The sequence below is a fragment of the Aythya fuligula genome, chromosome 1 (assembly GCF_009819795.1).
Source record: "Aythya fuligula isolate bAytFul2 chromosome 1, bAytFul2.pri, whole genome shotgun sequence".
Classification (NCBI taxonomy): Eukaryota; Metazoa; Chordata; class Aves; order Anseriformes; family Anatidae; genus Aythya; species Aythya fuligula.
In genome coordinates this window covers 12,328,015-12,340,304 of record NC_045559.1, presented here as the reverse complement: position 1 = coordinate 12,340,304, position 12,290 = coordinate 12,328,015, and the positions used below count along the sequence as shown (strand labels likewise).

The window sequence follows — 12,290 nt, the reverse complement described above, 5'->3', positions numbered from 1 at the left end:
TACAATGAGAATATTTATGAAGAAATAAGAAGACAATAATTTACTTGCTTCAGTTGTATATTTCCCATTTAGGCCTGAATTCACCCCACCTAACTTTAGTTATTTTCAGCTCTGTCTATAGCAGATGTCAGAGGGACTCTTACAGGAGATAACTCAAACCTGGCTCTTGTTGTTCTTCTCCATTAAGCACTGAGGGAAAATTAACATGACTAATGGTGAAATCCTGAAATTCTAGTCTGTATGACTAGAAACTTATTTCTGCCGAAAGTTGTGGTGCTGAGTGAGCATGTGCTTTCTAGGAAAACAGCTGTATCTTATTAAGGTAATGGAAATAATATAAAGTAGATGTTAGGAAATTCTTCACTTGGAAGGTGGTGAGGCACTGGAACATGTTGCCCTGAGATGTTGTGGGTACCCCAGCCCTGGAGCTGTTCAAGACCAGGTTGGATGAGGCCCTGGGTAACCCAATCTAGTGGGTGGCATCCCTGCCTATGGTGGGGGGGTTAAAACTAGATGATCTTTAAGACCCTTTCCAACCGAAGCCATTCTGTGATTCTATGAAAGATGAAATGTATTTGGAAAAATTAAGTACACATGCTGGGAGGGCAAATTCTTCCTGCTAAGGCTTTTATTTATTTTGGATACTTTTAAGGAGTTTAGGTACTTCATGGAAGAGTACCTTCCCAGCATTTCTGTAGGCCCCCTTTAGGCACTGGAAGGCTGTTGTAAGTTCTCCTGGAACCTCTCTTCTCTAAGATGAACAACCCAAACTCTCTCAGCCTGTGTTCATATGAGAAGTGCTCCAGCCCTTTAATCATCTTCATGGCCTCATCCTCTGGACTCATTCTAATACATCCATGCCAATTAATGCCAATTATTTACCTAAATTTGGTATTGAATCTAACCTAATGCATCAGCTAAATGTTTAAACCTTGATATGGTAAATGCAGATCCTATTATTTTATTCGCAAACCCCAGACCATATTAAGTTAAAAGATAAATATATGCATTTTGTTACGAAGAGACTGTTGTGTTTACGGTTTTTATTGTCTGTTATTCAACCTGTTTATTTTATAAATTAATTTCAGTTTATATAGTCATTTCACTGACTGATATTCTGACAAGGCAATTATTCCCTGTTCTCAAGTTGTGACAGTTATGTGTCTTTGACTCTCTGTCCATAATAACTTATTTCCCACCTGTAGTTTACAAATTCCCAATCTTCGTTTCAAAAGATCAGTGTTACATTACTGTCTCCATTCAGGACAATTATCCATCCATTTCTGTCTTCATCTCTTCCACTTTATCTTCCTTTTGTTTTCTTCCAACTACTAGGCATTGAGCAACTTTCCTGTCCTCCCTCTCTGTTGAGGCCTTGCCTCTCCAAAGTCAAATACATCTCTCTTTCCTAATTTTCAATACAGGTCTTTCATGTCTACTGTATTGACTTAATGGAGTAAAGAACAGAATTAAAACCCAGCAGGTTAAGGTGCCTGTCAACTACTGTGTTACTTCACATCTCAGTGCTACCTTGGGTTTAAGCAGCCATTTCTGTAAACGACACCACCCTGAAGGGCCAACTGAATCCAGTTCATCCCATCTTGGGGAATACTGTGCTGTTCACTTGCCTCAGCTCCTGTCCTGGGACCGTTGGCAAAACTAGGGACAACTAAGACTCCTTTCTGCACTTGCAACTCTTTTACCCAGAGTAAAACACAGTGAAAGCCTAACTCCATATACCTAATTAATGAAATGAACTATAAAGTGAATTGTTCAAAAAGGGAGTGTAGAAAGGTTATCTACATTTTTTATTTTAGTAGAAAAACAAACAAACAAACAACAACAACAACAAAAAAAAACCATGCAATTCATAATTAATATAATAAATACAAATTATATACTGTAGGTCATTCCAGTTGACAAAGATTTTAAATAACTTAAGACAACATATTTTTGTGTAGCCCCTAGAACACACAAATTAGCCCTTCATTTGAATGCATTGCTCAACTTCATAAAAGCCATATAAAACATTTGTAAAGAAATGGAAATATAAAACCTTGCAGATTTTCCCTTGCAATGAGCTCCAAACAAGCAGAGACTTGAATTATAAGTGAGAGCAGTGACATATGCTAATGAATTTGTCATCAGGAAATAATGCAATGCCATTAACTCATCTCATTTCAGATTCTAGCAACTTCATGTCATGGTAGGTAACACAAACGGCTTTAAGAGCTCAGAGAAAGAATCCAGAAGGAGAACAAGAATTTGCAAGTTTATGGCTCATGAGTATATCTCGTGTATGGTCAGAAATGTCTGTTTTAACTTTGTCATATTTCATGTTTCATGGGTGTCATATTCAAGAATTAGTAACTTGACTAAGTCCTATTAACTTTACTGAGAATGAATATGACTAGTTGAATCCCATTATTTTATGTAATAAACATGCATTGGGAGGACAGAGAGCTTATTTTCAAGTGTAGATATTCAAAATTGTCAGAGTTGCAATGAAATTTGAGATAAAAAATTGTTTTTCATACTTCCTAAGCAAACTCTCCTTAGGTTGCATCTCAAACCTGGTTCTGACAAATATTTAAGGAAAAGAATAATTGAATTCATATATATTCTCACTAAAATTAATAATAAGTACAAGTAAAGAGACACTATATGTTCATACTATGAAATTAAATATAATTTCCTATATAGTATTTACCTTAATAGCATTATTGCTCATTTAATGTAAATATTAGAGCACTCTACACCAGAGATACATGCATAATTCTGATTAAAACTTGAGCTACTTTAGATGTACTCCAAAGGAATCTGTAACAATTTGCAGCTACCAAAGTTCTTCCTCACTAATACCTCTAGTATATGTTTATCTCTTTCTTAAATATATAATTATGTACTTATCCAATGGACTGGAATGACTTACAATTATTCTAGTCTATTGGATAAGCAGGAGTTCAATTTAATATAAGATAAATACAGCTTCTATAGATTTCTTTACTTACTGTGCAAATTTGTTTACATCAGCTATCAGAAAACATCAGTAACATTACAAGAAATGAAAACAAATACCAAACCAACCAACCACCACCACCACCACGAACAAAAATCAAACAACAGCAACAACAAAAACAAACAAACAAGCAAACAAAACATACCAGTGGCTTTGCCTGGGCTTTCAAACTAGAAAAGTCTCATGTGTATGGTACTGCTGACTAACCAAACAGGTTCAACAATAAAGTCCGACTCTAGGACTCCCCATACCAAACCAAAAGCATAAGACACTATGAGCATAAGTGCTTATCCTGTATTAATTCACAGTGTCATTTCAAATATGATAAAATGTGTTTGATGGGTTAAATTTGAATGAAAAGCTTTTTTCTTAGACCAAGTGTTGTCTGTGCAGGTATATTTCTGCAATTCTAACTTGTGTTAAAACCAGCATGGTCTTGGCAGTGTTTGCTGAAGAGTAGAAATGTAGTGGTGTATCTGCTATGGATCAAACAACAGCTGCCAGATGACCTGGGAATGCACTAATCTGGCAGGAGGGTGCAAACAACCCTTCCTTGCAACCCCTCTTGGATCAGCTTAAACTATACTCTTGAGTAATCCCACTGAGCTCCACTGAGCTACTGATGTGAAGAAATGCCAGTGGGCTCAGGTCTCACTGCATATTCAATGGCCTGCCTTAAAATAATTCCATGAAGAAAAGGTACTTCCCTGTTGTTATTACTTTAAATCACCGTTTTCAAAAGCTGCTACTAATTCTGCCTGATTGGCAAAAAGGAGTTGCAAGCTTTTATCAGGTTATAATAGATTTGGCTGTATTTAAACATAAGCCTACATTTTCAGACACCTCAGCCTGTATGTAGGAATACTAAACTGGGCTGTGATTTCAGAGGTTTGTCATTGTTTAAACTCATTTTTTCCAATGTTTCAATATTTAGTACTAGTGATTTCAAAATAATAAAATTAAGTTCATTAGAATAAAATAGTCTTAAAAGATTCTATTCCATTCAGATTTTACTCATTTGATACCAGTGCATTAAGGAACATATTGCCGAAAGTCAATATGAATAATCACATTCATTTTTAATTAATTAATACTTGGTTAAACACGGATATCTCAAGGCACAAAGATAGATCTGTATGTTTGCTCCTAATTATTAGGATCAGTCACTAGTAAAAGCAGATGTGCAGAGAAACCTTCTGAGCATATTTTCCTACTGCAATTTTTCTACTTTTATTTGCAATTATTTTTTGTCTTTTTAAAGAAGAGAAGAAACTTATTACCAAGGACCAACTTTGGTAATAGCACGATAAATACCTATCTCCTTCCTCAATGTTTTCCACAAATAATGTTTCTAACAACTTACATGGGTTACAGTAAATATCTGTTCATTTTTGAAAGTGGTATTTCAGGGGTCTATCAGAGCTGACATAAACAACGTGTTAAAACCCACAATCCTCTAAAGCCAGGGAAGATGTCTGGGAAATTCATGTGCCCAAACCAAACAGAAATCAAGGGGGAAAACCTCCTACAGGCACGATTAGCTAAATTGAGTCAAATTGTGCCTGGTGGAGCAACTGTGGGCTTAAAGGAATTAAAGGAGCTAAACTTCCTTTTCAGTCCAATGAAAGTGGCTAACGTGAGGAAGAAAACACAAAAGTGTTACTTTACTGACACCTGAAAAAGGGAACAGCAGATCTTGGAGTATGAAATGAGAATGTGGGGAAGTGTTTTTTTTGTTTTTGTTTTTTTTTTTTTTTTTTGTTTTGTTTTGTTTTGTTTTTGGTTTTGGTTTTGGTTTTGTTTTGTTTTGTTTTTCTGGAAAGGTGAAAGGCCATTGAGAAACAGAGAAAGTGGGCACAGAGAAAGAGAATTTTAGCAAGGCCTTTGATTCTGTCCCTCAAGGCAACCTGGTCAAATTGTCCAACTGTAAGATAAACAGGCTCATGCTATGCTGATTGATGATTTAGCTCAATGGCAGAGCTCAAAGGATTGTAGTGAATGGGGCTACATTTGGCTGGCAGCATCAGTGGTGTTCCCCAGGACTCAGTGCTAGGGCCAGTTCTGCTCAACATTTTTATCAATGGTCTGGATGCAGTAGTGGCATCCTCAGCAAGTTTGCTGATGGTACTCAACTGGGAGATGCTGTTGACTGTCTGGAATGATGAGAGGCTTTTCAGAGGGATCTAGGTGGATTGTAGTATTGGACAATCATCAAGAGCATGAATTTCAACAAAGAAAAATGACAGATTCTGTACCTGTAATGGAGCAATGCCAGACACAGGTACGGACTGGGAGATGAGTGGCTGAAGATCAGTTCAGTAGAAAGGGATCTTGGGGGTGCTGGCTCAGCATGAAATAGCAGTGTACCCTGGCAGCCAAGAGGGAAACAGCGTTTTGAGGTACATTAAGCACAGCATAGACAGCCAGTCAAAAGAGCCATTTCTCCCACTGTATTTACCATTGGAGTGGCCTCACCTTGAATATTGTGTGCAGTTTTTGGCTATATAAAATGGATGTAAAGATACTTGAATGCATCCAGAGTGCAACAAAGCTAGCATAAAGTCTGGGAGACATATAATGTGAGCAGAGGCTGAAGACACTAAGGTTGTCTACTTTGGAGAACAGAGGCCGAGAGGTTAATTCATTGCTCTCTGCAACTTCCTAAGGAGAGGAAGTGGAGAGAGAGGTGCCAGTCTCTTCTCCCTGATAACAGATGACAGGATGTTAGGGAATGGCATAAAACTGCACCAGGACAGGATCAGCCTGGATATTAGGAATTTTTTTTTTTTTTACTGTGAGGGTGGTCAAACACTGGAACACGCTTGCTGCAGAGATGGTTGATGCCTATTGCATGTATGTGTTCAAGAGGCATTTGGGTATTTAGATAATGCCCTCAGTAATACATGTATGCTTTAACTTTTGGTTAGCCCTGAAGTTGGACCAGATGATCTTTGAATGGCTCTTCCAACTGAACTATTCTATTCTATTCTATTCTATTCTATTCTATTCTATTCTATTCTATTCTATTCTATTCTATTCTATTCTATTCTATTCCATCCCATCCCATCCCATCCCATCCCATCCCATCCCATCCCATCCCATCCCATCCCATCCCATCCCATCCCATTCATATCATGTCTTGATTTGTATAATCCAGTCTTTTATACAAACTTTTATGAATCTTCCTTTAACTGTAACCCATGCAACTGACACAAATAGTGTCAGTGTCCTCCCAACCCTATGTAATTCCTACCATCTAATCAGTTATTTTTAGATGGAAATAATGTTGTTGTTAAGTGGAACCTCCTTCATACTGCTTGTCTAAGGCTTTATAAAGTCACTTACTATGTCACAACACAGTGTTTCAACTAAATTAGTAAAAGGAAAAAGACGTGTTTTGTTGTTGTTGCTTGTTTTGTTTCTTTTTAATAGGTGAGGCTATATTACTTTCTTGAATATATATGTCTGGGTACCTTAAATTTTAGTTTATAACATAGGAATTAGGATCCTAAAGTAATCCAACCTATATTTTTTCATAATACTGAATATCAAATTTACAAAAAAAAATTATCTTTGAAGTCATAGGATTGTAGTCATAGGATTCAATGTGCCTGTCTAGTTGCTTTCTAAAAGAAAATTCCAGGTTCCCTAAATACCCCAGGGAAAATGATAAGTATCTCCTTACTGGTTAGAGTAAAAAGGAGCAGTAAGCACTAAGTCTCTAAGTAGATCTTGCCTGGGAAATTTGGCCAGACAATAGCCAACAACAGCCTGAGTCCTTTAATGATAGCTGTAATGTTTATATAGGTCTTCAGAATATTTATAACGGAAAGGTTGCAGAGGAAATACTTCTAATACCACAATAACTCAATAATTTCTGCAGTAGTTTGCCAGCTCACCTTGAATTTTTGTTTTAACTGAGCTCTAAATACAATATGTAAATTAAAACCTACTGGAAAAATGAAAAGTTTATAATATTTTGAAGGTCAGATAAAAAATAGGTTGTAATGTAGAAAAAAAAAGCAGCTTGCCAAAAATACAGAACGTAGAATAAGTGATTTACCAAAACAATTATAAAGAATTGTATGCATCAGAAATTTCAGCCTCAGCTATTATCTAAGAAATAAAACAATGTTAACCTCTTCCTCAATGTCTTTGATTCTTTCTCAAGTTTCTGTAGTTTTTAAATTCTAATGTTGTTGAATTTTCTTAAAAAAATATTTGTAAAAGAAGAACTCAGTGGAATGACCTTGTTCATTTAAGTCCTTGGTTTGTTCAACAAAGTTATGGTTCTGCAGTTGTCCACAAATGGGGACACTTGTGGATCTTTGAGGGGTTCTCAAGTCTTTAAATAGGGACCTGATGAGGTGCAAGTGTCCTTACAAATGCCCACTGTTTGGAGGACTGGAGCCCAAATGGGAACAAAACAAGATCACTGAAAATAGAATGAGCTTCACAATACTGTAACACTAGTTTATAAGAACTTTCATTGCTGTTACACACACACACGCACACAAAACAAACATACAAAAAACACTCTCAAAAACAAGATACTATTTTAAACCACAGCTCTTTCATTCATAGGCTTATTGAGATTACTTCAGCTGATTTGATGTGATGGGCATCTGAGCACTAACAAAATGATAGAACTTGTATTAAATAAACAGCAGGTATGTGGCATAGAAATAAGCACTGAAATCACTTGGAATTGATTAGGCCTTAGGGTTTCACATAGACTGTTCACTCATCTCACATAAGCGATCATCAGCGTGGCACTACTGAATGTGCGATTCTGTATTATAAATGTACAACAACTTATCACCAGCTTCTGCTGGCCTACTTGTGAAATGCTGACCAAAATGACTTTATTTAGTTAGTTATTTATTTTTATCTTCAGAAAAGTCAACAGGTTCCTTTATTAAGTTGCATTTCCTTTTAAGCAACTCTGTACTGTAAAAAATAGATTTCCCTTTAAGAACCAAAGTTATTGAAAATTAAATTGGAAATGATGAGAATGGATAAACATGTATGTGGGCATCCTTGCTGCTTCGCAGTAGTTTAGTATTTCATTAATTACATAGTTTGTTCAAGGAAAATAAGAAAAATTAATCTAACATATATATCAGAGAGCGTCAGAATATAATAAAAATTGCACAAAAAGTACCAAATAATTCAGACTTAATGCCATTATTAGTTTTGGGGCTGATTTGAATGTCCCAACAAATCTTTCAAAAATGCACTGAAATGTTTTTGTCGTGAAAAGGAATACTATAACATAAATCTGTTAAACATACATGTATCCTTCAGAAAGAGAAAGAACTAAAGTTTAATCATGACAACAATGGTGGACATTTTTATTGAGACACTGCACCCTTAGAATGTTGTCTATGCTACTGTGCTTTCAAAACCTGTTTATTGAGAGCCAACAATGTCTCTGAGTAATTTTCTCTGTGCATCTGTGTATCTTACCTCACCTTATATATTACTGGGGACATTTTTATCTCCAGGAATATTTAGTGAAAAGAGGCTTAGTTCTGAAGGAGTGTCCTTTTCTCCTGTAGCTTGCCTTTAGTTCAGTTGCCATCTGATAAGATTCTCTTTCTGGAGGTAAAACTAAATTCTGTTCTAAATAACTGTGATGGTCTAAACATTGCCATCAAATTAGGTGAGGAGGATGATTTATTCTCAGAAACCTTATACCTCACACAGAAAAAAAGATATTGAGAAAAAGGAAGATAATACCAGTGTTTTTTCCCACTCCCCAGAAGATAAGGATCATATTTTGTCTCCATTTACAGACTTTTGGCCATACAGATGGGGACCACACTCACAAAGAGACAGGTTCAGTACTATGATCAGAACAATAATATATGCAGATACACTCTCTGCCCATTTTTTTTTCCTCAAAGCATAGTCTATTCTGTTGTTAATGGCTCCTCATGATTCCAAGGTCCACTGACCAGAGGGTAGGGATTTGTTGACTTGAATTCTTTTAATCCAACCCAGCCATCCCTACTCCATGGTCTTTTGTGCCCTTAGTAAAGGCCCACTTCCACTTTTAAAAGACTGCATTCTTATGAAGTACCATTCCCTCTTCACCCTGTTCTATTAACAATGGATGAATGAGAAAGTAAGAGATATAGCAAACTATCAAGTTGGAAAGGAAATGATTTTTATACAAGGCATTTTCCAAGATTTCCACATGGTGTCAGTGGCTCCTCTCACTTTTTTTTTTTTTTTTTTTTTTTTTTTTCAAAACAAGAAGTAAGATTAGTACATATGCAGTTAAACTCATCTATGTTAAACCAGATTTCAGTTTTACACTTTCTGTAAACTACCACAGATACTACTTTTGTCACTGATGCCTTGCACTTTAAAGAATTTCACTCTAAACTAAGAATTTAATAGTTATCCTCTTTAAAAAATATATTGAGCAAACACGTTTATTTTGTGCTTAACTTCTTGTGCTTACCCAGATATTTTTTGTCAAGCAATCATGCAAAAAGAAAAATACCCTTCTTGTATATACTAGCCTCCTTATATATACTAAAATACTAGCACTGAACAAAACCTACATCCAAAACACAATCAATTGACAAAAGTGCTACCTGTTTCACACACTCAAGAAGTCCAAAATAGATGTCTTACTTTAATTGCATTAAATCAATAGACTGTCCTGCAGAACATTCTTATTGATTTCTGACTCATGACATACATTACAGGCGTGACTATTTTTAGTGTCTCACTAAAAAGGAAGTTTGACTGCATTCAGAACACAAGCAGCAAAATAATACGTGCATCTCTGAGATTACTCCTGAATTTTAGATTTGCTTCCTGTTAAGAGTAAATTGCAGTTGGTTTCTTTATAATATAAATTTGTGAATTACCTTTTAAAAATAGTATTCAAAATGACATACAGTGAATATATATTGTGACTTTAATATTTGGGCTTTCAAGAACTTTTCAAGAACTTGCTACCAGACAGCACAGGAGAGACAATTGCCTCTCCTGTGCATGAAAGCATACCTTTAATATACTATACAGAATCATGTGAAGAAAGATTACATGTATGTTTGCTAATGTTTTTATTTTTAGTCTTTTTTTCTGTTCTATCTAAGATAGTTTCCAGTGAAATCTCTGAAATCAAGGAGATAAGAAAAGATATTGCCTAGGTTTACAAGAATTACCTTTTTCTTAGCCCTATAACTATAACTCTATTTTGGAATGCCCTGCTCATTCAGTCATCACCTCCAAATCACACAAAATACTTCTGTCATGCATCTTCTCCTTGAAGACTGCAGAGGGCATTAAATATGGCCAGTGCATAGCAAGACGCAGGAGTCAAACTGGCACCCTGCCAGTTGCTTCTCCTAAGTCTTGCTGTTCTGCTTCCAGGAACAGTCCCAGTGGCCACGAGGGACAGGCATTTGTTCTTACAGACAATCCTCATGTCAGACTGCTTCTGGTCCCTTCAGGCAATCAAATGCTTCCCAAACTGATTTTTATACACATACTACAATCACATATTCGTACGTCTGTCCTCCAGCATTCCCAGTGGTAGCACCTCACTCAAATACATATGGTCAGCACTAGATACACCAAAAAACTAATAAAGTACAGGCTGACACTGTACCATCAGAGGTCAGGGGAATCAATTTCAATATTCTGCTAGTCACACTGATTTTGATTTTTAAAAGGCACTCTGATTGGCATCTCCTTGTGTGCATAATGTTTAAAATAAAACATATAGCTTTGCAATTCCTGTATCTGGAAATTATAACAAGGAAACCATTAGTATTGCTTTTAGTTTACAGAAAATACTGTTATGAAGTATACCTATAATCTCTCTGACTGATTCTGCTTGCAGTACATACTTTTTTAATTTTTTAAATAGACTATCAGTCACTTTGCAAGACAAAGGTTTATGAATTGATAACAGATCACAGACTATGTTTCTTCTATGTTAGTGTTGGAAAAGCACTTCTATTCATAGCCTGCATGAAAGGAATTAGTGACCTCAATAACTTTCTGAAAAATCCATGCAGTATTGAAAACCCACTCTTGCATCTATTATTATACATTACATTACATGTTGTAATGTCTTACATTACAACTCACTGTCAGGCTGTACAAGACGAGAAATGTAGGGTCCGATCTAAAGCCAGTGATCTAAAGAAAATGGAGTAATAGTGATACATTCTCTGTACTGTATCTCTAACCAATATTTGTATTTGATGTCCATATTTATTTTTTTCAAAAGTAATCACATAAAGGAAGCCATCTTAGTCTGGTGCTTTATTGTCAAAAATTCTGATCATTTTCCAGAATCTAAAGAAATTTAGTACTCCAAAAAATCAGGGGGTTATTTAGGAAGGGCTACTGATATTTAGTTTGAAATATCTTTCATTGAATAGTCCCTTTGTAAAGTAGAATATTACGCTAACTTTGACTTGTTTCTTCCCTTCCCTTCCCTTCCCTTCCCTTCCCTTCCCTTCCCTTCCCTTCCCTTCCCTTCCCTTCCCTTCCCTTCCCTTCCCTTCCCTTCCCTTCCCTTCCCTTCCCTTCCCTTCCCTTCCCTTCCCTTCCCTTCCCTTCCCTTCCCTTCCCTTCCCTTCCCTTCCCTTCCCTTCCCTTCCCTTCCCTTCCCTTCCCTTCCCCCCCCCCCCTTTTTTTTTTTTTAAAGATAGGACATTTCCAAGGAAAAAAAAGGGATACAATGCAAATTTACATCTTCAGTAATCCAGAACCATGAGCTGTACCCCACTGCTGCATATATCAATCTGGAGCTTAAGTTTGCTGAGTTTCTCTGGGGTATAGATTTGTATATATTTTCAAATAGAATACAGATACAAAGCAGAATCCAGAAGTGATAGATATTTCTAAAGGTTCTTGATGAAATAAATAACTTTGTGAAAACTGAGTTGATAATATAGCATCGCAATCTTTAAATCCATAACACAGACCAATTAGTCAGAAGGTGGATACCACTATTATTACTACAGCTTTCTAATGCAATAGAATGAAATAATTACCTTCAGAGTCTCAGACTCAGAGAATCATAGGATGGTTTGTATTGGAAGGGGCCTTAAGGAACATGTAGTTCCAAACCCCCTGCCATGGGCAGGGACACCTCGCACTAGAACAGGTTGCCCAAAGCCCCATCAAGCCTGGCCTTGAATACTTCCAGGGATGGGACACCCACAGCTTCCCTGGGCAACCTGAAATTACTGTAAAATTTTGATGTACAGCATGCAGATCATCCCCTTTAAGA

At 36.4% G+C, this 12,290-nt stretch overlaps 1 protein-coding gene across 5 annotated transcripts in view; it reads right to left on the bottom strand.

The window, feature by feature from the left end:
• Positions 1–12,290, bottom strand: part of MAGI2 (membrane associated guanylate kinase, WW and PDZ domain containing 2) — a 771,045-nt gene that overhangs the window by 377,618 nt on the left and 381,137 nt on the right. Inside the window, exon 1 of one of the 5 annotated variants that reach the window (XM_032182512.1) lies at positions 5,275–5,416. The exons of the other annotated variants lie outside the window; for them this stretch is intronic. The gene's annotated coding sequence lies outside the window, so the exon portion shown is untranslated. Of the gene's footprint in view, positions 1–5,274; positions 5,417–12,290 lie in introns of those variants that run through there. 5 annotated transcript variants of the gene reach the window in all.